At 46.3% G+C, this 27,851-nt stretch overlaps 1 protein-coding gene and 1 long non-coding RNA gene across 4 annotated transcripts in view; one reads left to right on the top strand and one right to left on the bottom strand.

The window, feature by feature from the left end:
- ZHX2 (zinc fingers and homeoboxes 2) overlaps nt 1-25,553 on the bottom strand; it is a 76,701-nt gene extending 51,148 nt beyond the window's left edge. The window contains exons 1-2 of one of the 3 annotated variants that reach the window (XM_086741217.1): nt 14,456-14,711; nt 13,900-14,032 (exon numbers count right to left, since the gene is read on the bottom strand). The gene's annotated coding sequence lies outside the window, so the exon portion shown is untranslated. Of the gene's footprint in view, nt 1-13,899; nt 14,049-14,455; nt 14,712-25,451 lie in introns of those variants that run through there. The other 2 variants (XM_086741216.1, XM_086741218.1) reach the window with 2 other exon arrangements.
- LOC147601855 (uncharacterized) lies at nt 25,077-27,458 on the top strand. The gene is made up of 2 exons (XR_015257738.1): nt 25,077-25,310; nt 26,931-27,458. It is a non-coding gene; the product is annotated as an uncharacterized LOC147601855 (long non-coding RNA).
- Nucleotides 27,459-27,851: the final 393 nt, after the last annotated feature.

Below are 27,851 nucleotides of genomic sequence, written 5' to 3'. Positions count from 1 at the left end.
AAATGCATGTGCCAATTTGGAAAGGATGGGGGTCATCATTCGAGATTGCCTGTAAGAGGCATCGCACAGGCAGGTAGGGCAAGTGAGGCGAGGAGCAGCCCATCAGCATCACTTTAGGAGCACACAACACTATTTAACCTAGAATGCAGCCAGAAACATCACTAGCTATTTTCACCACTTAGATCCGCTGTCAGAGTGACACAATTTAAAGCCTCCCAGTACCGCCGTTAGATTTGGCCTGGTCTCTCCGGTTTCAGCCTGTTTTCCTCACCACATGACAGAGCCCAACAGCAGACACTCCTTTCTCTTGCTCTTAATTCATTCCGTCTTTTGCTTCCCCAAACCTCCAAGCTGAAAAGAAAAAAACATCAACTTAAAAGGAAAAAAAAAAAGACTGATCAAGGCCAGCCAGCAACTACATTTTGCTGTTATAAAAATAAATACAAGAGGAAAGGGTTTCCCTTTTCCGGCTGGTTAGACCATTCCTACTTTTGGCTGTAAGCACCGATGTGTTTGCAAATTCTTGCCAAACACAGCAGCCGTCAGTGCAAAAGTGGTACAAGAAACTAAATGAGCACAAAGTGTAAATATAAAGCAAGAAATCACTTCACTCCATTCAATAATGGTGTTCGTGCTTCATTCTCTCTTGAAGACCAGTGCTATTAGGTGTTACCGAGTCTCTTATTTTCAGTAAGAGTGTCCATGTGTCTTTATGTGGAAAGTGAAGTGAGATGCATCTGGGTCAGCAGCCCCTACATTCACGCTAGGTGACTTACTTTCAGCTACAAGTAATCAAGGAGCCACAAAGAGACCATAAGGAAGGTTGCTCGGAGGCCCCCACATGTCACTATATGGTCCCACTCGGCACTGAGCGTCACCCACTCTCCTCACTGCAAACTCCCAGAGCAGTCTGTTCGAGCTGAGCATCTCCTGGAGCATGTATCTACCTGCTGCACTTCCTCCCCAGCCACACAGCCCCAGCGCTGGCACTTCAGTTCCCTTGTGGTCCAGCAAACACAGCCGAAAGGGGAAAGTTTGCATATACCAAGCTCTGAAGAACAGTATCTGCCCCCGAGGGCTGGAAAGGCTTGTGGCAATTCCCATGAAGCAGTTGCTTTTGTGGCCTTTTCTCCTTATCCTGGGGATAGCCAGAACAGCCTGGGCACTGCGTCTGCTTATTCTGTTAAGAATCACTAATTCTGGGCCCATCCTTCCCGTCCAGCTAGACTAACTTTTTTTTTTTAAGGCTGAAAATACAAAGGGATAGAACGAAACTCTCCTTACAGCTTGCCAGTCCCGCGGTTCCACAAATCTGTCCTATCAATCTATCACCTTCACTGTGGCAATGCCTGTATTGAACGCTGATTTGTTACACCTCCAGGTCCACAGCCCTAAACAGCCTGGGATGTTTTTGGAAGCCAAAGCAAAGGTTCAGACACTGAATGTCTGAGTCCCGCAGATCTAAGTGCTATATTTGAATCAAATTAAGATTTGGATCCTGCTTATATGGGAATACATCTGCAGCAGCAGATGCTTTTTACAGCTTTCTACCTGAATCAGGACCCAGGGCTTAATTATATTTCTGAGAGAGAATCCTGCTACTATCTGGATACACCTTTGCCACTCACTCCGGTAGGAGCAGGTCTGAACCAAGAAAGATAAAGTGCAATTCACATCCTACTGTGAAGAGCTGTTCAGGAGAAATGCACCTTCACCCTTTAAAAATCAGACAAAACTAGATTTCATACAAAATTTATCCTATCCTTCCACATAACCAGCAACATGACATTAATTTCTTCCTTTTCATGATATAGTTAATGAGGGGGACAAAAAAAGGTACATGTGCACACCCCTTTCTCCAGTGCTCCTTGTTATTCTTCCAGAACAATTCTTCAAAGCTGCTGAGATCACTGTATGTTACCTCCTTTTTGAAGGATCAGATACACTGCATCAAAAAGCATGCAGGAAAAGTTCTAGGGCATGAAACCAATTTTTGCGCACTTTTATCTGGGTCAGCTTTTCTATTGATTCTGCAAATACCATATTTTTTTTTAAAGGTAAGGTTTTTTTAGTTTAAAAAGAAGAAAGAGAGAACATCAGAACTTAAGTCAAACATCCATCATCCTTCTGAGCCAAGGATTAGTTTTGTTGGGTGATTCCAAATCAAAAAGGTAGCGTTTTTTTTTTTTTTTATAATAAAGAATAACTAACCATGAAAGAGCATCTGGATTGATTTCTAAATTCAGTAAATGCCCTCTTCCCATACTGCTTCTGTTTTTAGTAAGTATTATTTAACTTCTCTGCTGTTAGGCATACAAAACTTAGACAGCTGACAACATCTAGGAAAGCTAATGTGAGACAAACACATTAGAAACACTCACACACACATTTTACCATTAATTCCTCCCTCCCTTTCTCTGTCCCTCTGCCAAGTTTTGCCTCCATGGTTATGAACTATTTGGCACAGCCTCCAGCTTTGCTTTATGTCGTTTCATCAACCCAATGTGTGTCTTGAGGCGCTCTGAAATAGAAATAATAAATAAGAACTGGCCTCACGTGACAAAAGGCTGGATCCTGTTTTAGGAGGAGGTGACTTGTTGCAGATAATCTTGAAGAAAGTCTCATATCAACTCCATCTGTACATATGGGTGGGAAATGGAGAAACAACACTTCCAGGAGGATGTCTACCACAGGTGATAGTTTGTAGTAGGAGCAACTCAGAAAATTTGCTTGCAATTCCAAATGACAACAGAAAAACATATATAAATTGTCAGATATTCTAATTAACTCTTGATTAGAACAAAGAGCTAATGAACTGGCTCTTAAGTGCTTTTCCAGAATGGAATTCTTTTACTTCCGAGAGATGCTTCTTGCATATTTTGTGATGCTGGGAATAAGAACACACGGCCCAAGAGCCTGAGTAGCAAGTGTGGTTCTGCTGGAAGCTGGGTGCCTGCTTTGGCAAGACCTCATTTCACAGGGACCCAGGCACATGGCGAGCAGGGCCATTTGCACACGCGCTTCCGAGTCAGAGCTCGAGAGTGATCTGACTAAGCTGAGCATTTCTTTCCTGGCTCTGGGACGCCTGTCTGGCACGCTTGAGATCCGGAGGATTGTCAGGACAGATCTCTTAGCCTTTTTATACTCCCTTTTCCCAGTCTGGAGAGCTGGGATGGAAAGATGAGTAATGGTTTCCACCACATCAGTTGTGTAACACAAACAAAACCCCCAGCCTAACAGCTTAATGATTTCTGATACGCAAATTATTAAACCCCAATATTTTCTCACCATGATTTTGCCCAATTAAGCTTTGTCTTCATTAGGGAAACCGTGCCAGTCCTGCACTAGGCTGCCGGATGCTGCCTCCAGTGTTGCGCATCTGTAGCCAAAGAGCCGCAGACGAGTGAGCTGCCCTCACCGTGGCAGGGCCTGAGGTTCCCTTGGCAAAGGGTGACCCTCCTTCCAGCACCCCACTGGAAGGTGGGTGAGGCACAGTTTTCAATATACTTCTATTTTCAAGAATTATTGCCGTATTACACCTTGATTTCTCTCTTCCACCATGCATTAACTGGCTGCTCAGAGCTTTGCAATCTTCTGAAGAAAATGCCTGGAAAAATAAGACTGGGGAGGCTCACATTAAACAGGGAAATGAAAACGCACTGCTAGCTACCCCGAAAAACTAGGCCAGGCTTCTCTCGACTGAATCTCCAGGTATCTCTGAGGCAGTAATGGTTGGCACGATTCTTAAAATACGCACAGGCTGATTAAAGGCTGGCTTACAGTGCTTGGTACACTTAAAGCATTAACAGTGAATTTTAAAATCAGACAGACACAATGATTTTTTAAAGAAACCACCTCCAAATGCAGGGATGCTTGCTGACACCCCTCCCTGGCTTGCTCTCCCACCTCAAAACACACCAAGATGTCACCCTGGGAAAGGCAGAGGTATCAAACTTGGTACCAACAGAGCTGCCAACACCTTGGGTGTTGGTCCAAATCCAAACCAGTGGCTGTTTCAGCACTGAAACAGGGTTGCAAAACCCAACTTTCTGGGGCTCTTGCCCACCGGGGGCCATACTGCTCCTTCCCTAGGGCCTGGGCTGCAGCCTCGGCCTTGCAGCGCAGGCAGAAGAGGGGAATGGGGAGGCTGAGCAGGGACAACCAGCTGATGGACCTCCCTGCGGAGGAGGCAACTGCAGAGTGGATCTTGACAGAAACACACATACCACCCTAACAGGACACTTTCCCTGGACGGATGTTTTGTTTTTTTCCCCTGTGTGTGACATCCCAGGCCCTCTCCTTCCCCTGCTCACCTTGTGTGGAAGAAGCTTCATTAGCGGAGAGGAGCCAAGCTCTGCCCACCCTCCTCGCTTCAGTCAGTGACCGTAAAAAGCAGGACTGAGGAATCAGCAAGTAACTTCCCCTCCCCTCCCTCACACCCAGGGGAAATGAGAGCTTCTTTCCTTCAGCTGCCTTCCCCATCTTCCTGTCAAGTATCAGAGCACCCTCTCACCATAATGAATTTAATATGGGAAGTGTTTTCATCCTCTTATAGCTGAGGTAAAGCGAGACTGATAGTTTGGACTAATTTATGTTATTTCAGTTCAAATTAAGGCTCCTGTTTTGCAGGACTGGAAATCTGGCTTTGTCAGGCCCATTACTCAACTGAGACCACCAGGTCCCAGCGGTGCAAAGCGCTGCCTGGCCGTGACCCCCGGCAGACCCCCACTGCTGGGCGGATGGTGGCCCTGGCAGCGTATGACCCCTGCCATTGCTGGTGGTTGCCATTTCGGCACTGGGCAGAGGGCTGTGGCACTGCAATGCTCATGGGTGTGGGGTAGGCTCCAGCTCCCATCGCCATCAGGTCACTCCAAACCACTCTTCCCAGTCCCACTCACCCCAAACTCTCAGACACGAATTTCAACCTGCTTACTGCTGGCATAATGCCTCCAGATTTAAATATTTAGGCTGCTTTGCAACAAACATAGATGCTTTTGTGCCTGTGCTCTTGCACATGGACTTCACTAGACAGGTTTTGGCCATTCACCCCACAGCAGGTCATAATACGTGGTGTGGTTTATTGTCTTCAACAGAGCTGTCAGGCAAAAGGGTTAATTTACAAATATGCTGAACCTGAATGGACTCTCTCAAACTGGCTTCAGAACTGACTACAGGCAAATACAGTCAGAGGTCACTGGAGAAAGCGACTGGTTATGCTCAGATTTACATACAACTTCTTAGCGAGGGAAACAGCAACTTTGAAGTATCTTGTAGACAGCAAGGTAAGTAAACACCTTAAAATACAGCTCAGCAACCCTCCAAACCCATGCAGGGCAGTTATGGCTCTCTTTAGTCTGTCCTTCATGTATCTTCTAAGTGGACTGTGAAATCAGTCACAGCTTTCCCACTCAAGACTGCAAGACTTCACGACAACTTTCCAAGAACTGGGAAGCAGCACAGCAACATCAACCAGAGCATTCTTCGCTGTCCAAAGGCAAACTGCACAGCTAGGACTTAGTTTGTATTTACATGCTTGTGTTTTCCAGATTAAATGTATGGTCTAAGCAAAAACGTCAGCCAGAGTCTCCACTGCCTTCATCCAAACTCAGCTACGAGCTCTCACATGTCCCACTGAAACAACCAGAATGGCACTTGGGCTCAGAAATCGCTTTTATTTAGAGCACTCTGCCCTACAAAGAGCTCTGTAATGCTCTGCTCAAAGATGAACAGAAATTTTACTCTTGATGGAAGCTGTATTTAAAATGTTCTTCTGCTGTCCTCAGTGGGTTTCACATTTAGATGTGTGACAAAGCAGACATGGTCTGCAAGAAGATATAAATCCTGACTACACAGAACTACCATGAATCTAGAGCATCCACAGACCAAATTTGACCCTAGAATCAAGATGCTCTAATCTCCTCTGTCACTAAAATAAAGGCAGAATTTGGTCCTGGAAGCTTAAGGTCAATCCTTAGTTTGCAGGAGAGCCTAAATAAAAATCTGTCGAGTTTCTAGTCTGCACCTCAAAGCCTTGTCAAATTGTATGATCAGCAAGAAGCAGCCAAGGCAGGGTTTTATTGCCAGTGAATGTAAACAAATAGCAAGCAGTGCTGCTCATCTATCTCAGGTTGGTGCATATAATTTTAATTAAAGCATTTATGTAAATACAGATGCAAATTAGGTTCAGTATAGCATCTGGCAAATTACTACCAGAACCCTGAGGCTACTGGCAAATTATCAGCATGAGCTTTCATGATGTCAAGGTACCAAATCTAGTCTTGGTCCAGACGCTGTGTATTTTATTTGGCTTAAATTGGCAGTAAAGCACCGTATTGGTACATACATAAGTTAAATAGTCTTCTGTTTGAAAAAGAGCTCTTAGGAAGTAAACCAACATCATTAAAACACATTCTTTAGACAGCCTATGTCTAGCAAGAAAAAAACTCTTTTGCATTTCTGCAACACCTATCAAAGGAACTCAAAGCACCTCTGAAATGTTAATTAATCCATACTCTCCCCAAGGGAGATCTATTTTAAAGATGGTTATATGGAGTCTGCATTAATCTCTCATCTGCCAAAGGCCTGCAGGAGAAAGAACCATAAAGATTGAAATCTGGACCTTGGAGCTCTGATTCCCTGCTCTTCCACGTCATCACAAGACCTCCCTCCTCAAAAATCACAAGAACTCACTCACACCAACGAGGTGCAAACCTCTTTGGCCTAGATATCTCTGCCTCAAAGTAGTGTTAACTTCAAAACCTTGTTAAAACTGCAAAGGTGATTACATGACAAGAAAAATAGGGGAAAATAAATCACAAGGGGAGGAAAAAAAAACTTCTGAAAATTGAAGGAATTTTCAGATCATGCTGAAAGGATCTTAGCTTTGGAAAATGAAAAGGTATGACCAAGATACCGTTCACAGCAATAGCAGCATCAGCTTCTGCTGATTATTCCTTCCCTCTAGGTCCAATTCCATCTTCAGTGCCTTGCAAGTGGAGATCAGTTCTGCTTCTTTCAGAACCCTCCATTAAGACCAATGCTTGGAAAAAGGCAATAGCTCCTAAGGTTTAAGAGCATACTTAACTTGATCAACATCAATGATGCTTAAGCACATGCTTAACATTTTCCCTGCAATACCCTTGCGAATTTCTAAGGGTATGAATTTCCCACCAGCACTGAATGAAGCGAAAACACATTTCCAATTCACTCCGAATGGATGCAGAAGTTGACTGGAAACAATTGTAATTACTGGTGAGGAAGGACAGGAGAAGGAAACATAGTAAAGTTTAGATTCACACAGGTACATTCACAGCGTGACAAAATGTGACACATACATGACATATCGTTACTATGACAACATTGTTTGGAAGACACGTGTAACCAGCATTTTGTAAGCATATGGTCATATACTGGCCCCTTCCTGTGCTCAAAATTAAAAACAAAACAGAGGGAAAGAAGCTGAAGGCATCAAGCCACAGACTGGCCTGATTGCATTCTTTTGCCCTGATATCAGTTAGATTGACTGCACATTAATTTAAGTGCTTTGCTTATTGACTTCTTTATTTTATTTGTCTTCAGCATTTGGCTTCAAAAAAAAACCAGGTAAAAATAGCAAGTGGTGTTTTTGAACGCTGGGACACCAGTGTGAATTCCTACAGTAGCAGTGAGTTCCTGGCTGCAGGGAGAGTGTGGAAGAGGGGCAATGCACCACGGAGATGTAATTAAGGACATTACACTGAGGTCCTGTCTCCTGTGATCTATTGGAACAGGCTGAACACAAGAGCTTCACACCCTGGGAAGCAAGGCATCTCTGCTCTCCATGGCTATGAAAAGAACTGGCATATATACATAAGAAACTTGCTGGAAAGCAGTAATATTTCAGGCTTAGCTCGTCCATAGCATGTTCGCATCTTGACTGGACCCTGCTCTAGCAAAATAATTTTCTGGGTCCCCCTTGCAGGAAGAAAAAATGTCGAGATTCACTGCAGGGGGTAAAGAATGTTACAAAAGATGAGATACTTTCCATTCTTACTTTGGGAGAAAACCAAACTGAAATCACAACCTTGCCATGTATTTGATTCAAGTCAGAACCCAGATTCCTCACGGAGGCCAAGTCATAGAATCATAGAATCATAGAATCATAGAATCACATGGTTGGATGGGACCTATAAGATCATCTAGTCCAACCGTCTTCCCACTACCATTGCTGCCACAGCTACTAAACCATATCCTGTAGCTTCTCATCAAGCTGCCTCTTGAACACTGCCAGGGACGGAGACTCCACCACCTCCCTGGGCAGGCCGTTCCAGTGCCTTACCACTCTTTGAGAGAAAAAGTTTTTCCTCAAGTCCAATCTAAACCTCCTCTGGTACAACTTGTGGCCATTTCCTCGGGTCCTGCTTGTTGCCTGGAAGAAGAGGCCAAACCCCTGTTCATCACAACCTGCCTTCAGGAAGCTATAGAGTGCAATGAGGTCTCCCCTGAGCCTCCTCTTCTTCAGACTAAACAATCCCAACTCTCTCAGCCGCTCCTCATAAGACTTGTGCTCCAGACCCCTCACCAGCTTTGTTGCCCTTCTCTGGACACGTTCCAGGGTGATCTTGATGCTTTCTTGTTGATAATCACAGCTCAATAGACTTTTATTTGATCTGAGACTTAACTGGGCAATTCCAATACACCAAATGATTGCACTAGTTTTGCCAAAGGGAATAAGTAATTTTAAACATACAAGCAAACAGATAAATAAGGGCCTTGCAGGTCTGATGTGGCCTTTGCCATCTGTGGTACTCAGCTGGCACATCCTCAGGGACCTGTTCGGAAACTGGTGCATCCTCACTATACTGAGAAGCCAAGCTATTTGAGTAGCAGCTCATAACCCAGGGACATGAGTGCACCAAAGGAAAAGGAGAGGCTAATGGTTCCAGCCAGGCTATGGGAGAGGAGGTTTTAATTCTCTGCCTGACCTTGTGTAAACCATTTTTACTCCTCAGCACTTCTACACCTAATTCTTGAAACAAAACTTTTCTGTATAGGATGGAAAATACACAAGCAGATATCATGTGCTTGTATTTTAAGAGAGAAGTGATTAAATACACATCGATAAACCACTCTCTTCTCTGCTTCTCCAACAAGACTGAGGATGACATTGAGTTGTTTTCCTCTAATAAAAAATGTGTAACTGTAAAAGGCTGGGGAGGCAGAGAGGAGCAGTATTTCACCGAAGGACCCGTAGTAGCAGTATAACAACATAAGCTCTTGAAGGGAGCCCAGGATTAAAACTCAGTGTGGAAAGACAGAGTAGGCGGTAAAAACCCAACAGAGTTATCCATCTTTTGAGACTCAGGGTCTAAAGCTGTGCTAGGAAGAGGGAAGAGGGTTGCTCTGCCCAAGAGGTAAAGCTGCGCCTTGTTTCCTCTGTCTGCATATTTTTCCACTCTTTATTTTTGGATCTTGCAACATTATCCAGCATTAGACAGCACATAGCTAGAATAACAGCTGCCATGCCCTGCTCCAGAGCATGTGGGTAACACCAGAACCACCCTGCAAAGGACAATGAGAGAGGACCTGCAACATTAAAAATGTGCCTTTCACCTCTGTTTTACTGAAGAAGATCTGAAAACACTCCTTTATAAATTTACAGGCACTAAGACCCCAGAAGCACTCCAGCAGCAGACAAATACCCACCTAACTCTGTCAAAACACCACACAGCAGATAGGGCTATCACAGCAAAGCCCTGGTCTACAAGAGTCCAGCACGAGTCCCCCGGAGGACAGAGAAACAGCAGCTTCCCCAGTGTACGCATGCCGTACCTTGGGGCTATGCCAGTATGGCCATGTCACTTGGGTATCACACCTCTCCATGCTTTTTGGCCAGTACAACTTTGCTGGCAGAAGTCTGTAGTGTAGGCATGGCTTAACCCCAAGCTATTTCAGAAGAAGGCGAGATGCAAGCTAACTTCCCAGTATACATTACAACTCCTGTTGTAATACAAAATTCAGCCTTTGTGCCTTTCCACACAGAGCTGCTTAGTCCACTGGAGGTGGGGACCACTGGATGCTGTCAACTAAGAGTCAAGATGCCGATGCCACAAAATAAATGGTTTTATAAAAAGCCCAACAGGAGGGTTTTCATTGATATGCAAACTCCAGATAAGCACTGTTTTCAGCCACATCACGTCACGCTAGTGCAGAAGGACCCAGCTATGCAAGCATGGCACCCACAAGGCGACTGCCCTCCTTAAGCGAAGGCAAGTACAATACACAAACAGCATCAGTGGCAAAAATGAGAAACTAACACATCTCAAAGGATGATTAAACTCTTCTCAAAAGGCCAAGTTTAGCAAGTCTTGCTGACCTGTTCCCCCTTTTCTACCTATGAACTACAAGACTGATTTTGCCCTTTTTTCATCTTAATTTTTGGCTCAGATAACATTTTCCTGAGTCAGAATTTATCATGAACCAAAGAGGCTGCTGGCTGGAGTACCAACCAATCTAAATACACATGAAAACTTAAGCTAACACTTCAAAACCTGGGTTCCACTCTCAAGGACACAAGGCAAACATGGATACAGCTGAGGAAGAGCTGTTTTCTACCAACAATGCTGGAGATCCACAAGTCTTACTGAACTACTGATACCCCACTGATCACTAAGATGCCAAGACACTGCTTTAAAGGCTAAACTTTAGAAACTGTTATTCATAAATGTGATCAATCATTTTTATCTTGATAAGACATGAGTACACTGGCAGAAAAGGAAAATGAAGAATGAGTTGCAGCATCCTCTGAAGCATGGTCAGTTCAAAAGTGCTGAAATCAGGAATCTGCCCAAGAGTGCAAACAGACACAACTCGCAGCTGAGTGGCATGCAGAAGACACATTTGGAACTTCTCTGGCTGCCAGAAGCTCTTTTAGTTTACATTAGGACACCAAGAACCAAAAGCTGATGTTCCTACAGAGAACTCCTCCCTCTTTCAGCTATCTCACAGGATACAGTAAGTTTTTACTTACTGAAAAAGTTAATTATTGCTGTATTTTCTCACATCATTGACACTTGATGACTTGTCCCTTGGCAGGGACAAGACACAGCCACCAACATTTTGAATTACACAGGTCTTCCCTCTGCTGAGGAACAGAGATTTTGTGACACCTCTCACCTGTCATTTAACCCCAAACTTAGAGAGGAGGAATAGGGTCTGTTCTGGGCAGATTCCTGCTAACTACTGAGGAAGAAGTCAGGAAAGGGCTCCCAAAACTTCAGTGGAACCTCATGCCCTTGCTAGGATGAGGAGGCAGATGTTCCATGAGGAAGAGAGCCGCTCTACAGATGGAGAGGTAATGGCACCGTTGGTAACTACAAAAACAATGACGATCTCGTCTGCAGCCTTCACTGCAGCTGTCTCTGGAAGAGCTGCACCAGCAAAAGAGCAAGGACTTGATCCCTGCATCTACCCATTTTCTAGCTTTTGGAGATTTAATTCTGATTGCTTGAATAGAGAGTAAAAAGAGTCGCTCGAGATGTGGATGCTATTCTCGTAGCAGCAGAGTTCCAGAAGTCTTCCTCAGTGACACGTTAGTTTTGAGGGCAAAACCAGACGGCATTCAGCATGCTGCTGGGATACTCCTGCAGATCAATGTGACAACGGAGTCCCACCAGGGCCTGCTGCAGTCATACAGGGCACCATAAAACCATGTTCTACCATGAAGTTCTGGCTACCACTAGGCCACCTGAGCAGATGCTTCACCTTCTAGCAGTATAAAATTAAAGTGTTAAGATAAACCCTTAAATACCACTTTGGCGAAGGATGGGATTTTGAAACCCTACCCTGGATCCATCATAACTTCACTCCATCAATTAAAAGGAATGGCTTCAGGAGAGAAATCAAGCATACCTTGTAATTTGATATGATGTGGGATAAAATATTCACACTCTGTAAGAAATAAAAATAAGAAAGTTGTACCAGAGAATGTTCCTGATACAGATCTGTTTTGCTGCCTGGCTCCACTCTGGTACTATGCACAACACCAGAAGCTCAAACAGCGTTAAAGGCTGGTCATTCCTGACACATCCTGCATCTTCCAAACACACAGGAGCCTTTTTGCTCTAAAGGGCAGCTGTATATGGAAAACATGTTAAACTTTGTACAGACTGGTCCTCCCTTCTGAAGTCATACCTGTTCTCTTTAAAGCGTATCTCCCTACTTTACAAAAAAAAAAAGCCTCCCACAGGTATTGACACTAGTCTTTGCTCTGCAGATGGCTCTGGGAAAGAAATAGAGATTTTAATCTGCCTGGCGCATCACCAGCCGAGCTGCAGTTGGGATTTAGTGGATAGACCCTTTATTGTTGGTAGATGTAAGCAACGGGAAGAACACAATTTTATCTCCAAAACCTGGAGAGAGGGGAAGAATAGATTCCCTGCTGCTTCTTGGTACCAGAGGGAATCAAAACAACTGGCACCTTCCCAGGCAAAGCACTACTCCATGCTCCTCTCAGCAACCATGTAGGAACTCTGTTTGGGAATGACTTGTAGCAATGGTGTCAAATGAGGCTTGGTGAGTTTCCTCCTCTTTCACACTAACCAATCTTTAACAAAAAGTAGCATTACAGTTTTGAGCAAAACCATTTCCATCCTCTGCTGGCTTGCCACTGCTCAGCTCCAGGCACATTGTTCAACTCTTGTGCCCCAGTATCCTCATCTCTTAAATAAGAGTAATAAAACCTCCCCTGGAGGTATCATTTACACCTTGGTGCTCATAGAGCACCATGCAAAGGAAAGCACTACAAGAACTACAGATCATCAGTAAAGCAGCCAAGACTCTGCTAAGAAGGCAGAAAATGAGACACTAGACTAGGTTAGTCTGGTTATGAATCTGACATGTTACAGGGAGTTGCCTGGAGTAATGGCTCACAAAGGGACCAACTGAGCCACCGATGCTTCAATGAACCACCAGCCCATTCGGCTCCTACAGCCCGATGTGCAGCGCAAGCTCAGTAAGCCAAAAAAAAAAAAAAAAAAAAGAGAGAGAAGCTGCCAGCTTCTTCATATTTGTGAGCTTTTTAATAATGCTCAACAAAATTTGGAGGCATGTTCTCTACTGTTGCTCTTGCCCTTCTGCACAGCGAGCAAGTAATAAATATTTCAGGGGAAGAATCCAGAAAATTTGTAAGATGGTCCTAGCCTTTTACAGCATTAATAAGCAGGTCATTAATAGTTAATGAAGCAGCTGCTGGTGATCTCAGAGGTAAAGGAAAGACGAGAACAGCAGCCTTTGCCCATTCACTACAATGTGATAATGCAAAGGAACGGTTTGATTCTTTTATCAAACCTTCCTCATCAAGGCAAGACCTAGGAGCTGATCACAGGACCTCCAGCAGAACCGCACCCAACCAACCCACCTGCCCTAGTGCTGTCACCTAGCAGTGATGGAGGCCGCTGCAAAGGGTCTGAACCCACTGTCCTGATGCTCTGGGCACATCCATGGGAGTGAAAGGGCCTCAGTGCTGTGTCTCACTTAAATACAAGTGCACTGTCCTCAACATTTATCCAGGTTGGACCATGCAACTCATGGGTAAAAGTTTGCATGTTGGCAAACTCCATTTCCTTCTTTTTAGCCCCACAGTATCACTGATTTAAGAGATTTGTGAGATTGGTTCCTGGCTGCCTCAACTTGCGTGTGTATGTGGGTTTATCAACCCCATTGCTACATTTGAAAAAAAATTGATGGCTAATGTCTGTCACATTTGACAGAGGTGAAAATCTTGAAGACGGTAACTTCCTACTGGTCTCATGAAAACAGACAGGGTGTGGAGGAGAGATCCCCATCACCAGTGCCATGAAGGGGAGAGGATGTGGGGTTAGTCTGACGCCCATCCCAGGGCAGGCAGGAATTCAGTCTCACCAGTCAAATGCAGTGGTAAGCGGTCTGTGTTGGTCCTGTTGCTCCCAGGAGTAATCAGTCTCCTAGATTTCAGCTCACTTCACATCTAGCTTGGCACAGATGAAGCTTTTTCTGCTCGATAACTGCTAAGGATCTGCACAAAAAACACGGACTGATAGCAGAGAGACTCCCCAAAGACCCACAGGTGGACAAGGGCAGCACAGACTCTTCTTCGTCAACAGCATGCTCATGAACTGACTGGGGTTTAGACACAATCTGAGTATCTCCCTTTTACAAAAGTGCAAAAATTTGCACTTCATCTATTCGGGATCTGATGCTCAGAGCTGGCAGTCAAGAGCTTTGAATTCATTGGGAAGAAGAAAAGGAAAAGAAAAGCTTAATTTCAAAGTTACAATCTTAATTCCACTCTCCAAATGATAGCTGTTAAGTAGTGCAGGAGTCAAATCCAACTGCAACATTGGGTCCATTGTTAAATAATTAACTACGATTTGCCTAATCCATCTGCAAGTACTCTCTGAAGAGACAAAAAACTTTGCTGTCAAAACCCTACTCTCACCTAAGCAGTGGGCTTCTGACAAGAACCTCCTGGGATGATCCAGACAAGCACCTCCTGGGATGCTGTCTTCTAGTTTTTAAGAAAACTGGTCCTTGGCTTTGCTTGTGTCCTCTTTAATTTCAATGCAGATCAAAGCTGACCTTAATAGGTCCTCACTGTATTAAGATCTGTAAAATAAGTTTATTATATTAAATTTCAAGTTATTTTATTTATGTTAAATTTCAATTATTTTATTCTGTAATTTGATTTAAAACTATCATTTGCCAAAATGACTTGGAAAAAAAAATACTACTTGGACTTAATAATAAAGTACATAGTTAGCAACGAATGGATAGTGCTTCCTTTTAAAACCCACAGTGTGTAACATTCCTTCATGCTTTAAGTGGGGAGCATCGTAAAGTTGTTATAAACCTTGATTTAAATACTTTAATACTTTGAACTATTTAAATCACATTAAGAATGAAACTTCACATATGAAGAACTCTGCCAACCCCAGATGTGCATTAAGCTGTTCCTCACCCTCATAGCATCTATTTTACATAATTTAAGAATGGGTATTTTAAAATCAGACAAGTTAAAAAAAACTTAAATGACCAAGAAAACCTACTCAACTTCTAATGTTTCTTAATCAGCTTCCTAGTAGTTGTCTGTTTCATTTTTTAAAAAAGAAAAGTAAAAGTAACAAGATTCTTGATATTTTTCCTCCTCCTCTAGCTACACTGTAAAAGTTTCAGAACTAAGGGTGTGTTAAGCTTGCTGTTTCTAACTTTTTGAGTACTTACTTTTACTGATCTTAAAACACAGCAAAGGGAAAAGGGCCATTCACAGGCTAGCCAAAAATCAATCAAGCTGCAAGCCCAACCAAACCAAGTGGCCACAGCAAAGGTGAAAAGTATTTTAAGATGAGTATCTGTAGGTTGTAAAAGACCAATAATAAACAGTGGCAAATCACAGTCTTTCTCCGCTGCTGTGCAGACCAGCAATCACAAATCAGAGCAGAAGAAGGGTCTCCTCGCCAATCTGTGCCACAAGTTCAGGGCAGGAGCCCTTCTGGAGGATGCTATGGCAGTGCCTAGATGCACAAATCAAACCCAACACGACAGTGACCTTGCGATGCACGGTAGCAGCCTCCACCCTGAGATTCAGTGAAAAGGTCAGGATGCAAGTGAGAAGAAACAAATAAAACCCCCATCTACACAGGCATGAACAAAATACAGGCAGATAAAAAAAATAAAATAAAAGGACGTTAGGTGAAAACACAAGCCAGACTGAGTCGTCCTGCAAGAGATGCACCTACTGAAGGTACTGCTTGTGCCAGTGAGAGGCAAATAGGAAAGGCTGCATCAAGTCCAAGGCAGCTAACTGAAAAATATCATCCAATTCCAACCTTGGCTGCAGAAATCGATACAGAGAGCAGGCTCAGGTATGAATTCAGCTTTCCTGTGCAAATACACAGTTTCCAAAACACAGCAAACTACACCTCACACCATTGCACACAAAACATCTAAAAGAAAAGTTAAAAGCGTTGCAGAGACCGAGTGGCAATCTCCATCCCCTCTTGCTGCCCACTGCCTTCTGTAAGTAAAGCAGCCTGCAAACAGCCACAAATCCTTTGCCATACAGTACCACACACTGTTTACATCACCACCAATTCTGGTATGCAGCAGCACTAATGTTAAATACCCAATACTCTCCTTACAACATACCTCGCACACTGTTCAGGGGGTGCTTCATATTTAATAGCATATTTCAAAGCCAGTCCCTCACTCCATCAAGCCCCACAAAAGCTCTTTCCCTGCGGATGGAAAGGAGCCTTCCCTGCCCTGAGAGGAGGCTCCCTGCTGGGACACGGACAGAGCTCTCTGAAGTGATAGCAGGGTGGGAACAGGCAGGCAGGGGAAGAGGGGAAGGAAGAGGGTACCACAAGGAAATGAAAAATACAAAAAATGATCGCAACAATGTACTTCCTCCTAAACTGAGGACAGGGTGCAGACATGGGTTTGTGGCTTTTTTGGTATATATATGTATTTTAAATCATACTTAAGTCCCCTGGAAATTTTGTAGAAGATGGGGGGGGGGGCTCAGCTGGGAATTGGGGCCAGCTGGCAAGTGTCTGATCTCCCCCTGCACCCCGGAAGTGCTGCTGGGAGCTGCATATCCGGAGGCTGAAAGCACTTGCTCTCAAGCACTTTGCAGGGAAAACAAGATTGTCTGCTGTGCACCAAAAAAACAAGAGCAGAGCAAACAAAAAGGAGTTCAGACTTCAGGAGATTAACTTCAAATCCACTGACTTGGTGCTCTGATCTGCTATAGAGAAGAGATGGGGCCAGAGCTAAGATCATCCCTATGTATGAGCTCTTTTCGGCAGAAGTAATATCTTGTGACACTCCTCTCCTGGCTCGGACACACACCGAGTGTTCACACGCTCTCCTGGATGATCTCACAGAGGATAAACATGTAAAAATAAAGTAAAACACAAAAATAAGGTACCTATAGATAAAGGCTAAAATCCAGGATAACAGGACAAGCAAACAGAATTTTCGGCTTCAAGTATATTTAGGCTTGAAAGCAAAATACTTCAGAGAGCTAACATTTTTTTTCCTGTATCTGATTAACTGTGGATTTTGAAACTTGTGCTTGCCTTCAGCAATATTTCCCAAATCAGCTCTATCCCTGGACATAACTGCAAGGCACACAGATAGGATGCTGGCAGATACGCAGCATCCTGTAAAATCTGTGTTTTAGCAATGGTGAAATTGTGAGGATGCTTTAACTCTAAAGAAAGAGAAGATGCCAAGTCACGAGCAGTTAAGAAAATAGTTCCTTCCAAACACATCGTTCTTCCCTCATCACTCTAACCGCTTTAAAACTCACACAGAGCTTATTCCTCCCTTACGCTGGAGGATATCAGATGGATGGAGGCTAGTAAAGGCAGCATCCAAACTGCCAGTGGATGACAATTTGCTCATTACCACATTTGCACCTGGAAACTTCCCACCTGCAGCTGATGAGCAAAATCCTGCGGGTCCTCAGCAGCCACCAGCTCCTGCAGCTGGCAGCCTGGCATGGCTGTGCTGGGGATTCTGCTGTGCAGCATACTCAGGTACTTGCCCTTGTTCAAAAACCCCACGAGGCTTTTTTGAGTATCTTATCACTGCTGGATTCTCAAAGAAAATTAAACCAAACCATCCAAACAGCAGCACAGCGATGGCTGGCGCCTTCCTGGCAAGGTGCTTGTACCTGAGCACAGCTTGGGGAGACCTGTGCCACAGGTTAAAGCCCAGGTAAAAGGGCTTCTGGCTCTCAGAGCCTGAAAAAAAACCCTGGCTGCCCTGTCCTGAGAGATGAGGAACAGATTCTAGAAATCTGCAGTCACGAGGTCAGAACTCCTGTTGTGATAAGGGTTCTGAACCACCTTTGGCTGAGCAAAAGGAGGGTGTTGGTGCAGCGGTTGTCTCACCACGGGTGGAAGCAGTGACAGCCGCATGGACACCCAGCAAGGCAACCAGGTGCTCTCCCCAGGAGGGAGCAGAGTGTTCAAACAACTTCCTCACCTTTCAACCATGTGGAAATAAATAGATCCGGCCCAGCGCCGCCCTTCTCAGAAGACTAGGAAGGGAAACCTCTTTAGAAAAATGCAGGGTGTTTACTCAGCTTCAGGGGGGGACACCATGATTCTCTGGGCTAACTCCATCTTCCACAGTTTTAAAGGAAACTATACTGAAGCCTGGAAGACGACAAGCACCGAAGTCTGTAACAGCAGTGTGCTCCCAGAATATCAATTAAACAAATCAGTTTCTGGAGAGACAAAAGACAACGAAGAACTCCCTGCGGTGCCTGACAGTTCGTGCTGAAGATGATGCTGAAAAAAAAAACCACCTCACAACAAAACATATTTGTTTCAGAGGTGGGAGGCAGGAAGAGAGGCGGGGAAGGCATCTCCTCAAAACCACTTTAGGCCAGAACCATCAGGACTTTCCTTTATTTTGTGTGAGAGTGAATCAGCAGCACTCCGCCAGCCCAGCAGCAAAGCTCGGAGATGCCGGCACTGTCTGCATTGTACCAGCTTCCCCCAGCACAAGAGGATGCGAAACCTCCCCGCATCGCTTCCCGGGGCCTCTGTCCCGGCACTCTTTGAAATCCAACGAAACCTACCACCTCCAACTGTTTACTCTGGGATTTTCTTCTTGCAAATAAGATTTTAAAAAAGAACAAGTATTTTCCCACTTCTGCTATTTGAGTGAAGTGTAATATAAAGTAACTGAAACTAATAAGCATGAAATTAGGTTTAGAGATTTTAAAAAAACAAATGTCCGAAGCTTGGAGAGTGAGAAAAAAGAACACACACATCAGAGACGGGAAGGGGCACAGAGTTCTTGAGAAACACTGGCATTTTATTAAACCCCTCTGAGGGTGCCTTTAGCAGCAGTTCAGAACCTACTTTTTTGGGTGCTGTTTAAAGTAACCCACAAACGACAAGATTCTGTCTAAAAAGAAAGGAAACAAATTTTTCCCTATATAGCTGTGCTTGTCAGACTTCTTCCTTCACTCTTCAGACTGGACAAGAGGTTAAATAACCCTCAACTTGAGGCTTCCTCAGTTAGCGGCAACGACTCAAAACAAGTGAGAAAACCTCTTCCGATTTGGTTTTGTTGTTGTTTTAAGCTCCAGCAAGTCAAATATGCAGTTTTAACACTTACTAGGAAATTGTGGGAAAAACAGACAATTAACAACAACAAAAGAGAAATCAAAATTGACAGGTGATTTGAGATTGCAAGTTTAAAAAATATTTAGTATTTAAGAGGGTAAACAAGGTCAGGATAGGAAGAATGGGAGAAAAAGAGGGAAGGAAAACCAAGTATTCAGGCCTGTGGATGGAAATGGAAATCAGTGCGAGAAGTTCCTATCTCATCCCTCCCAGTGCTCGCATGAAGTTAACTGTCCCCTCCATGGGTGCCAACTGGGACCACACTGTAAATCACATCATTGTAATGCTGCAAGTTAAAAAATAATACTAAAGAAATACATAAATCTGTATCTATCTTGCTTAAGAAAGGAGGGAGTGAAGCAGAGGTTTGCTTCTCACTAAGATGGTTTCTGTGCAAACCCTCAGCTAAGTGGACAGCGAGTGGAGTAACACAAGGGAAACAATTTCATTTTTCAGCTTTGCCACATTTTTCCAGGACAGAATATGAATTTCAGGCTGTGGAGGAGTCTCCCAAGTGAATTGAACTATGCTGTGGTCAGATAATACCGGTCTGGAGGAAACTCTGCTACGTGCACAGAACCACTTGTATCTGGGCCAGGATGCGCCCGCTCCTGTGCCCCAGAGCCTCCAATGCCTGCTCCTGCAGGGAGGACTGGGCTGAACCCGGGCTTAACTCAAGCAGTAAAAAGAGTTTCCCAGAGGGGAGTGTTGATGTGCAGGCATCAAGAGCTGAACAAGCACACAACAGCACACATCTCTGCATGGGAACACCTCATGCCAGGACCGCATCACCAATTCTGACCATGTGGTTGTGCCAGCTTTGGGAAGGACGCGTCACTGACGTAGCCGTGCTGGTACAACCCATGAGCAGAAAGGCTGTTACACCAGCAAAGGGGTATTTTTTGCTAAAGCCACTTATCAAACTCATCGTGGAGGGTTGGGAGGATAAACCCACAATCAGTAAATCCACCCAGGGAGCAAGTTCTTGGCTTGGTTGTAGGATGCTGACGCCTCCAAAGCAGTCATGCACTCCTAGGCTCTGGGTACTCTGCATAACGAGATATTAAGTAGTCTGGAATATAGAACTGGTCACTTTTTACCAAGGCCTGTAGTGATGGGAGAAGCAGCAATGGTACTAAACTGAAAGAGGATAGGTTTGGACTGGACATAAGGAAGAAACTTTTTACTATGAGGGTGGTGAGACACTGGAACAGGTTGCCCAGCAAAGCTGTGGATGCCCCATCACTGGCAGTGTTCAAGGTCAGGTTGGACAGGGCTTTGAGCAACGTGACCTACTGCAAAATCGCCCTGCCTATGGCAGGAGGTTTGGCCTAAATGATCTTTAAAGGTCCCTTTCAACTTAAACCCTTCTGTGGTTCTACAATGTTATCGATGCTGCAGCTCCTTTTCGAGGAGAGCCCTGGGGGCTGGGCAGCCAGCAGGCTTCCCCTGGCCACTAGCCCAATGGCAGCATGAGATGGAGGAGACCGGAGACCTACATCACTTCAGAGCTTGTCAACGGTGAAGATACCAACTGAGCCCAAGGGTGAGCCTGGATCACAGCCCTGCTTAACCTGTAGTCTATGGGGATGGGAGGGGGAAGGAATCTGCAAATTCCCCTCAAAATGTCTGCAAAAGTTAATGAGATGCAAGCCAGTGCTGAGTGGGCTTCACTTTGCTCGATCAGGTCTGTGCTGGAAAATCTTCCTGGGAGCCACAACCTGGAGAAGATGTAAACTGTAGATGTAGCTGGGGAGGCTTGTTGCCACAGTGACACCAAATTCCTCACACATGCCCTGCTTTCACCACCTGGCACATACCCTGCACACCAGGCCAATGCACAAAAGACTGTCAAAACTCGCTGAAATCCCACCCCTCTCTGCTCCTGACGTGCGATTTCTAACCACGCAGGCATTACAGATCACCTTCTTCCCCATGTGCTTCCCAACCCTTTCTCCTTTCTCCGTCAGCCCTCCAGATGGCAAACGCTCTCCTCTGCAAAGCGCCGACACGAGCCTTCCCCCCGCCAGCCCCACCTGGGGCACCGCCTGCCACCAGCAGCTCGGCCATGTGCCCTCTGATCCGCAAATTCAAGGGGATGTTGCACCATAACCCATGTCCTCAGCTACCAGAATAAACCCCCCAGGAGGACTTTTTTAAAGTCCCCTCCTGGTTATCAATGCCAAAACCTCCTCTGCTTGCCTGTGCCGTTCTCTGTCTGCTCACTAACAAAAATCAGCCATCTGAGGGTTCTTCAGTGCTAAATACACAAAATCGTTTCACACATCTCCCTCAGTTTGACCGCATCTCCCAGTTCCACCAGCAGATTAATGACAGTGGCCATTTTATGTAAACTTAGCTTATGGAAAAAGCAGTTTTTACTTTAGAAACAGGTATTGGGTCTCGCAGTTACAGAGAAAAGCTTGCCAAGCACACTGTCTTATCTCTGAACCCACAGTGCTTCGTGAAATAACTCAAAGTGCATCTTTTCCAGAACAAAACAATCAATCAAACAACACTTCTGAGTTGCCAAGGCACGACAGTTTTGGGGAGGGAGCGCTGGCCTGGTGACTTCTGAACTGCCTCTGGATGGCAAGGCTGGAATTGAGCTCTCTTTGTCTTCCAAGGGACTGATTCACTTCATTCCCATTTTGCTACACCTGTGCAAACCAAACCCTCAAAGACTGTATGAAAAGTATTTGTAACATTCTGGCAAATGATAGCTCTTTCACCTCTTACAGAAAAAATCCAAACTTATCTCTACCCTGGGACTGAATTGTATCATGACAGCCAGTAAACTTCAGACCTACCTATTTCTGAAGGGTTGATAACATGAACTAACACCCCAAATAATAGTTCCAGCTGAGGCGACACATGTAAACACACCTTGACAGAAGGCCAGCAATTACTTTAATGGCTTTCAGTTAAAGCCTTTATAGATTACTTTCATGCCTACTTTTGTCTATTACTTTCAGCACTAACAGATACCATCACACAGATGTGCATGTTACAACCTTCAGTTTGCAGTAACTTTTAGGGAAAGAACATACTTGCTGAATTATCCTCACACTTGAAAGAAAGTCAAAGCTACAGTTACACTCTCTCCACACAAAAACACAAATGCAGCTTTACTGCAACCTGGCAGCCATGCTAAAATCTCAGGGAATTCAGTTGCGACACTGTTCATTTCTAAACAAATTCTGATCAAAATACTATTTTGATTTATTTTCAGTGGATGTTTTCATTCCTTTAGTTAAGTGGGCACACATGAAAATAATTTAGACATGGGTCAAAATATCCCAGCGAGAAGAGACTCCAAATGACACCTCTGAGGATCATCCACGCTAAAGCAAAGCTAAAAGGAATAAAACCCGAAGATGTCGCACACACAAATACAGTGATGTCATGCCTGGCATTAAAATCTTCATCTTGTACAAGGATGAGCAAAACATGCTGTGTTCTCATTCCAGCCTGCAGCAGCTTGAAACTGGTTTGAAAATGCAAAAAGAAGCAAAAACTTTGCTATATTTAATGTTAGCTTTCTTCTTTGGACTTACAATAAAAACACGATAAAATTCCCTCCTCCAACAAAAAAAAAACAACAAAACAAAACCCAAAACGTGATGCTGCCAACTTGGGCTGTCTCACAAAATGGATTATTGACTTTACAGATACTGTCAAGAAATTGATTGCAGCTAGGGTACAAAGGGGAAAAAAAAAAGTGGTACTTTGAGAGAAAGCAGTCAGAAGGCGTGCGCTCCCTTCAAACACCAACGGCAGAGATGTCCTGTGGGACGAAACTCTGACAGGAGAACTTTTGGGGTGGGCAGGCAGGAAAAACCCCATTTCATGAAGCTGAGTAACTCACACAGGCTTTGGGCCGATAACTGAGCTACGCACATCTGTAAGTGCTTTCCAGCACTGAGTTCACCAAAGGTATGAGAAGAGAGGAGGAACAGGAGAGCTCTTGGCCATTCACTTCTGCAGGTATGCTGCAGAAGCCTGGAAGGGGATAAACCCACACACAGCTGTGGAAGTAAAATATGGACCAGCCAACAACTTTAAAAATGCATGGGCTTTTCAGCATTTATGTTCTCCCCAACTACTGGCTTGCTTTCCCTGACCCGGAGATCAATTTGCAATTCTGTGTTTCAAAGAGCTGCTGAGTTCATACAGCAATCCGAAGCCACATCTCCATTAGAAAGGCTTCCCGGGACAGGAATATATTACACTGGCAGAGCACTTTGGTCACAGATGCCTCTTAAACAACAAAATTACTTCTCTACCGGTGTGCTAAAATCACGGCAGCACGCAGCCGTGTTACTTCACATGTCATTTCCCAGTAAGGCTACATGAGAGAGGTTTCTGTTAGAAACACCAGATCCCTGCCAGTCACACCTGCGCCTGCACAACTATCCCAGCCCCAGCCAGGAGGGACAAACCCCGTATAAAGTTTAATCCGTAGTTTAAAGAAAAAAAAAAAAAAGATAACACATCGACCAACTACGTGTGGATTATCTGTAGGTGAGCTGGACGACAAGGCAGAGAGTGGCAAAGATTTACCATCATTTGCTGTAAAAGAATTACATTGAGACATCTGACATTTTAGCTCTCAGTCCCAATTTGGAAAGGAGTTTTTTTTGGTTGTTATTGGGATAACTATCATCGCTCCACTAAAGGATGTGCTAAAATACCTTCCTAGACTGGGATCTTGACACCTGTGGGACAAAAAAATCAAATAGGAAAGACTGGCTTTGCCTAGCTGACAGCCTCATGCTGCGACCCCGGAGATGCTGAGGGAGATGCCCGGTGCTGCCAGCAGTGCAGGTCCCCAAGGCACCGCACGCTCAGCCACCCTCGCCGGCTGCTCCCCGCACCACGGCCTTGGACCCAGCTGGCAGGAGGTGCTGGCACCCAGCAAAGTCACCTTCCCACCCAGCAAGAGTCTTCCCTCCCATTCCTACTTCTCTGGATGTTTTTCCCCTTCTGCTCTCCACCTTCTGACCCAAAACTTTTCCTGAGTTTCCCTGCACAGCAGGGCCCTCACAAGCTCCTGGAGTCTGAAAGGAGCACCTGTCCCAGGAGAGGTGCCCGGGGATCTCACGAGGGGAAGAAATCTGGGCCATGTCCCCCTGCCAGGCTCCCTCCCGAAGGAGGGATTCCCAGGGGCAAAGTGAACAAAAGGGCTCAGGAAGGAGCCGGGCAGAGGGATGCCCCAAAGTCAGGCAGGCAGCCACAACTCCACTTCCAAGTTTTATTCCTAGCAAGGAGGGGAGAATGATCTGTATCTTTTGCTGCCTCCATCATCCCAGAGGAAGAGAGAGAAAGAAAAAAAAAAAAAAGAGACAGTTGTGTGACAGCTTTGGAAACAAGCGAAAACAAAAGGGAAAGTCACCCCTCCTGAAAAAAAAAAAAAGTGGGTGCAACTTGCCAAAGGCCGAGTTTGCCCAAATCTCCTCATCCCGGGGAAAATGAAATGCCACAGGGAGGCAGAGGCTTTCGCAGAACGGGTGGAGGGATGGAGCGGGGCGCCCGCCGCGGTGCCCCCTGCTCGCCCCTCGCCGCAGCTACCGGAGGCAGCGAGCCCCCGCGCCACGGCCACAGCGGAGCGGACGAGTCGGGGGAGCAGAGGGGAAAAAAAAAAAAAAAAAAAAAAAATTAAAGCAGAAGAATCCGCTGCCAAGTCCGGCCGCGGACCCACGCGTGGCAGCGGCGCCCGGGCCCCTCCTGCGCCTGCAGCACCCCCAGGGCGGCTCTTACCCCCCCCCCCGCCCCCCATGGAAGCCAGCGGCCGCTTTTTAAAGACCGCACCGACAAAATCGCCCTGCTCGCCTCTACGTAACGCCCTGTCGAAAGCGGACGCCATATTTTGTGTTGCTGATGTCGACACAGACAAACGTAGACATGTTTTTTTCCTCCCCCCCCCTTCTCCTCCTGCTTTCCCCCCTTTACCCAAACTTGCAATCGGGAGGCGGCGAGGAGCGGGGCGGAGGACGGAGGGGGAAGGAGGCTGCATGGCGAAAAATTAAAAAATACAGCTGAAAAAATTAAGAGCCCACCCCGAACAACCCTCCCGGCTCCCACCTCCCTGTCGGCCTCCCGCGCCACCCTCCCCCCCATCCCCCGGGAGTCCCGGGAACCGGACAGGTTTGGGTTTGTTTTTTTTTTTTGCGGGAGGAAAAGTTGGGTGCGAGCGGCCGGGGCGGGAGCGGCGGCGAGTGGATGTGTGCGGGGATGGGGGGGATGGGGAGGAAAGTGGGGAGGGGGCCCGCCCGGGAAGTTTCCTACCTGCGCCCAGGGCGGCGGCACCGGCTGTCCCGGCCGGAGCGGCACCGCGGCTCCGCGCGCCGCTCCGCGCCCCGCTCCGCGCGCCGCCGCGGCAGCCCGCGGCCGTGGGACCCCCCCCCCCACTCCCGCCCCCGCCCCCCCCGCGCCGGCCCGCGGGGAAACACGCGCGCACCGCCACGCGCGCAAGAACGCACACGCCGCCCCGGCTCCGTCGCGGAAAAAAAAAAAAAAAAAGGAAGGGAAAAAAAAAAAGAAAAAGGAAAAAAAAGGAAAAAAAAAAAAAAGCCCTCGATCGGTGGGGATCTACGCCAAAACCCACATGATCTCTGACGTCAGCGTACGTATTTGCATACGATACCACCGCCGGCGCGGCCGCCGGAGTCCCTCGGCGCGGCGGAAAGTTGGGAGCGGGGCCGTGCCCCCCCAAACCCCTCGGCGGCTCCAGCCGCTCCTCCTCGGGCTCAACCCTGCGAATTTTCCACGCACCCCCCCCTCCTCCGCCCCGAGCAGTGCACGCGTGGGCTCCGGCGGGCGCTCCACAGCCCACGGGGTGACACGGCCGGACCGTGCCCGAGCCTGGCCGGTGCCATCGCCGGGCGCTCCGCCGGTCCCCGCCACCCCCCACGCCCCGCTCCACGCGCGGAAACCCACGGACACCCTCCTCTTCCCAACCTCGATCCTCCGAGCAGAGCCGGGGCTCGCAGCGGGGGCGGCCCCGCGGCCCCGGGCGGTGCAGACCCTCGGTATTGGGGCCGGGGGTGAGAACCCTCGCTCCGGGACCGCCGGGGCTGGACCCCCGCCGTGCGGGAGTGCCAGAGGCCGGACCCCTGTTACAGGGCGTGGGGACGGGACCCCCACCTGAGCATGGCGGGGGCTGGACCCCCGCTACCGGGAGGACGATGAGGGGCGGGATGAAGCTGCCCCTCCGAAGCGGGACGGGTTACCTGAGGAGGCGGGAGGCATTTCTTCATCCTCGGCTTGCGATGGGGGTTTTCCAAACACCCCCTCCCGAGTTTGGGTGGGCTCCAGGCGGCGGCGGTTTGTGTCTGTGCAGAAGGAGGTGTGTATCTCCCAGGGTTGCTGCAGCGATCCCTGCTCCTCTGCCGCGTCCCGGGAATCCTTTCCGCCGTTCGAAACTGTCGTTGAACTCTTGTGCCTCTTTGCCTTTCTTGCAAAGACATGCAGACGGATAGGACCCAGGCTATTTTCTGTTTCTTTCAATGAATTAATTAAAAGGAATAATTTACCGATTGTATCTCTTGCTACTAGATAGCAGATCTTCCAAAAAGTCCAGGCTAAGAGGACTTATGCGTAGCATCACCTCGCTGTAACTTCAGGAGTGTGCTCTATGGGAAGCAGCATCTTTGATTAGATGGCACTAAATTCGTATTTTCATTGTATACTTAAAGCTTTGAATCTCCGCTTGCTCGGGCTGCGGTGTCACCGGCTGCAGCCCTTAACTTCTGCCTCCCTTCCCAGTGCAGGGCTGGGGACTGACTGGGCTGAGAGCGGCAGGAGAGGAGCCCCCATTTACCGCCACTGAATCATCGCGGAAAAACGTAAATATGTCAAAGCAGTGTCAAGAGATTTCTTTGCAGGGATACCCTTATCTGAGTAGGCGTGTTTCTGACTGCCTGATTGAGTACAGTCTCTGCAAGTATTTGATAACAGAATGGATTCCTTCCTCGCTGCCACCAGCTCCGAGATTCCTGCTCACTTTTCCTCTTCTTTCTGGACGGAAGCTGGTAGGAAGGGACAAGCATCCTCTCCGCACTACCTGTGGGCACGGAAGGTGACCATCAGAGCTTGCTGCTGCTCATTGAACTCCGGTTCTCCTCCCTAGAAGTCTTTTTTTTTTTTTTTTTTTAAATGGAAATTCCTTTTTCTTATAAATACAACTGAATACATTTTAACTCTTCAGTAGCTGTTCAGCCCTGGAAATGTTTCTGAATTTTGAATGCCTGGGGATAAAACAAATGAAGACCTATTTTAACGGGCAAAAATGTTTCCCTCTATGATACACTTTGTTTCCTACTGTCTCAAATTCCTTTTCTATGATATGGGAAAAAAAGAAAAGCCGAAGTGGTTTAATAAGACTACTGTGCTTATGAATATAAAGTATTCTCAACAGGGCGGATCAATGGAAAAGCAGGTGAAAAATCATCTTCTTGCTCTTGTCCTAATTAACACTTACTTTAAGGCCTCTTCATATTTATTTATTTGCATTGCCAAATGCAAAAGGCTCTTTGATTGATTGGGTGATATGGCAGCTAATGCTGCCTTTCAAGTGCAAAAAAGGGCCGGCAACAGGAGCCGGGGCGGGTTTTCAGACTTTAAGCCCGGGTTGTAACAAAGACAGCTCTAACCTGAGGTCAAAGCGGTCCCTGCAGCAAGCACGGT

The sequence above is a fragment of the Chlamydotis macqueenii genome, chromosome 2, assembly GCF_036417535.1.
Source record: "Chlamydotis macqueenii isolate bChlMac1 chromosome 2, bChlMac1.mat, whole genome shotgun sequence".
Lineage (NCBI taxonomy): Eukaryota > Metazoa > Chordata > Aves > Otidiformes > Otididae > Chlamydotis > Chlamydotis macqueenii.
Note: the sequence above shows the minus strand (reverse complement) of the source record. Positions and strands in the feature narration are given on the sequence as shown.